We start from the raw sequence: 3,110 nt of genomic DNA, 5'->3' as shown, positions 1-3,110 counted from the left end.
CCCTGCCGGCTTCCAAGTCCCCGCACTGCGCCTCCACCCCCACCTCTCCCCCCTCCGCTCCCTCTTTTTTCCAGACTGCCCCATCAGCCGCCTTCTCCCTAACGCCAGCCCCGGCCTTCCCCTGCACCCCAAAAAAGCCCCACGCCCTAGCTGCCACGGACAGCGGCGCAAGAAAAGCCTCCGCTTTTCTCCATCTGTACTGCTTGGTGCCTGAGCCCTGTGACTCACTAATTGAGTTCCAGCCCTATCTGCCTAATGAGTTAGCACAGATACCGCCTCGTTAATAGCTTTAGGCACTCCCTGCCTGCCTTGTACCCTGCTAAGGTAGGAAGAGAGACCACCTAGGAACCGCAGAGCTAATCCAGAGCCTGGCAGGCTGGGATCCCCCCACCTAAGGGCGGAGGCATGGGCAAGGCGCCCAAGGCGAGGAGCGCTGCGGTGCTGAGCTCTGCCGAGCACCCGGCCACGGGAGCAGCGCTGCTCCGCTGCGGCAGCACTGATGCTGAAGAGAAGAGGTGACACACGCATCGTTCCCCACGTAAAATGACTGACAGCCTTTCTGCGCATTGCCTGCGGCAATGGCCAGAAGCTAATTAATCCTCGTGAAAGGGCTGGAGTATAAATTTGATCCCAGAAAAGAGTCTCTGTCTTTTAAATACCATACGGGCATTAACTAGAGCTACCAGTGCCGGCCTGAGACGCGGGCTGTTTCTGGCTCAGCCACTGACCTGCTGGGTGATCGCTGGCTGCCGTTTTGCAGCTCTGCCGGGGTGGAAGCTTGAGTTCAATGTGTCGGGACAGAGTGTGTCTCTACCACGTCGAGCACAATGGCGCTGACGAACAAGGGCCTCAGAACGGGTGTATCTCGGGCACCAAAGCCATAAATGTGCTCGTAACACAGCCGCACAGTGACGTACTGACTGCAGCCAGGCCTCCGGTGTTAGCTACTTGGGTTTAGAAGCAGGACGGATTTTCCCCAATGTGCGTCTTGTCCACAAGGAGTTTGGCGGCCACGGTGACGGCGTTTGCTTTTGTTGGGGGAAGGGAGATTTTTGTCTTTGAAATGTGAAAAGTTGGCCGTGGCTGCAGAGGGGACGCTGGGTGAGGAAGGCCAGAGATCTGCTGAGGGTCTGGGAATGTCTCCAGCCCCTGGCTGGCATGGCCACCTCATGCCCCCAGGGCCACAGTAAGGATCGTTAGGTCAGGATTAGATTGACAGTGTTCATCCCGCTTCCCCCAGCAGTTCCTGCTCCCTTCTCCTTGCTAACGTTCTTGCAGCCTTCCTCTAGCAGAGTACGCAAATGTGGCCCGTGTTACGGTTTGTCTGTCTCCGTTAGGTTTCAAAGTCTTTTTAGAGATGCACAGGAGCTCTGTTTACATGTCAGTCCCACTAAAATCAGTAGCTAGGTGAGTTTACGCATTTCTGCAGACGATGCAAGGCTGTATGACATCCGTGGCCAGAAATTATCCTTTCACCGTTTCAGCACAGAGCAGTTATCTTTGTCTGTACTTCAGGAGCATCAAAGTGTGCTCAGCGTTGTATAACCCCAGAGAAAAAAAGCCCCAACATCTGGGATCCAAAAACCCCTCACCTTTAATAAATAAAAATAAAGCTGACTTTCAGTTTGATCTTCCCACGTTCCAATCATTAGCCTACAGGGTGGATCCCAGTTAGGTATTAAACCAAGAATTCTACAGAAATTAATGTGACCTTGACATTTGGGTACATTTGTTCAAGATTGCCAAAGCAAAGGCAGGCTGAACCAGTAACACTTCACACACCGTTGGGAAAGATATCATTTCTTTCTAACGAAGGTTTAAAAATCTGCCTTCACATTAATCACAGATAAGCAGGTAGGTTTTGTAACTAATCTACACCCTCGTTTCCTTCTGCTAAGTCCAAAGGCTCTTGGACTCGTGTAAACCCTGAGCCCAGAAGCGCAGATTTCAGTCCTTGCAGCCTTGCACACGCAAAGGCCTTTTCCAGCCACACAGGGGGTCTTGCTTGGACCCCCCCCCAAGCCCCTCCGGGTTTCTCCCTCGGGAGCAGGACCGTACGCGGTGCCTCCCAGCTGGGGAAGGGAGCGGGGGGCTGTGCAGCTGCACCACACCTCAGCTGAGCCCCTCGCTGCCTCGGGGTAACGCGGAGCTCAGGCAATTGGTTGCCCCCCTTGGCGTCCGTGCTGGGAGATCTGGCAACCTGAGGTTTCCCCACCCGTCCCTGCAACAGGTCGTCCTCCAGCCCCTCCTTGCTCCTCCAAACCTTGTTGTGAAAAGCTGAGGGACGGGAGAGGTTCTTGCGTAACTAGACCTCGCTTTTCTCAAATGAGGGCTCTGTAATTGCAGCTCATCTTCGGAGGAACAAAAACCTGCTCCGAGAAACTTCTGTCGTCTCCTGGACGAGAGCGCGTTAACCTCGGGCAGATTTTGCTCTGCGTTCTATGAGGCAAATCCTTCTTTGCTGTTTTGGGGTGCCTTTGCTCAGAGACTCCCGCGGTCTCCGTGACCTCTGTGCCGAGCTAGCGCAGATCTCTCGGTGTGGGAAGAGACCTACTGGCAACTTAAAAACTAGCCAAAGCACCCACGGGGTAGACGTGCTGGGGTAGTTAAAACATCTTTGCAAGGTCCTGTACCTCACGGTTCGCACAGGGGCCAGGAAATTCAAGGTTATTCCTCACTGTAATCCCATTGCCCGGTAATACTAATTTGGCTCTGCCCCAGGCTCCTCTTCTCTTCCGCCGACCTTCTCCACAGAGGGTCGGTCGAGACAAGGGAGCGCTCTGCTCGCGCAGCGCTGGAGCCTCTGGGTCGCAGCAGGGACATGGGCTGCACATCCCTCCCCGTGAAGAGGCCTGGTGTGACAGCCCCGCAGCGGGGGAATTCGCCACCCTCAGGGCGCAGCCTGCGAAGAGGCTGAAGCCCCGCCATCTGCCATTGTAAAGCGGGGTATAATTACTCAGTTTCTGCGTTGGTATTGGGATTATCGGCCATTAAACGGTTGGTTTTACCGGGGCGGTGCGTGGCTGGTGAAATGACCGGCTGCGAATCTCGCCCGCCCGTGGGGCCGGGGCCCGAGAGCTCCTTCCCTTCCTGGGGCGGTTCCCGTAGGA

General features: G+C 55.3%; 1 protein-coding gene across 1 annotated transcript in view; it reads left to right on the top strand.

Moving 5' to 3' along the window:
• LRRC59 (leucine rich repeat containing 59) overlaps nucleotides 1-3,110 on the top strand; it is a 12,103-nt gene that overhangs the window by 4,345 nt on the left and 4,648 nt on the right. The window lies entirely within an intron of this gene.

This window comes from Aptenodytes forsteri, unplaced genomic scaffold (assembly GCF_000699145.1).
Source record: "Aptenodytes forsteri isolate BGI_AS27 unplaced genomic scaffold, ASM69914v1 Scaffold563, whole genome shotgun sequence".
Lineage (NCBI taxonomy): Eukaryota > Metazoa > Chordata > Aves > Sphenisciformes > Spheniscidae > Aptenodytes > Aptenodytes forsteri.
Note: the sequence above shows the minus strand (reverse complement) of the source record. Positions and strands in the feature narration are given on the sequence as shown.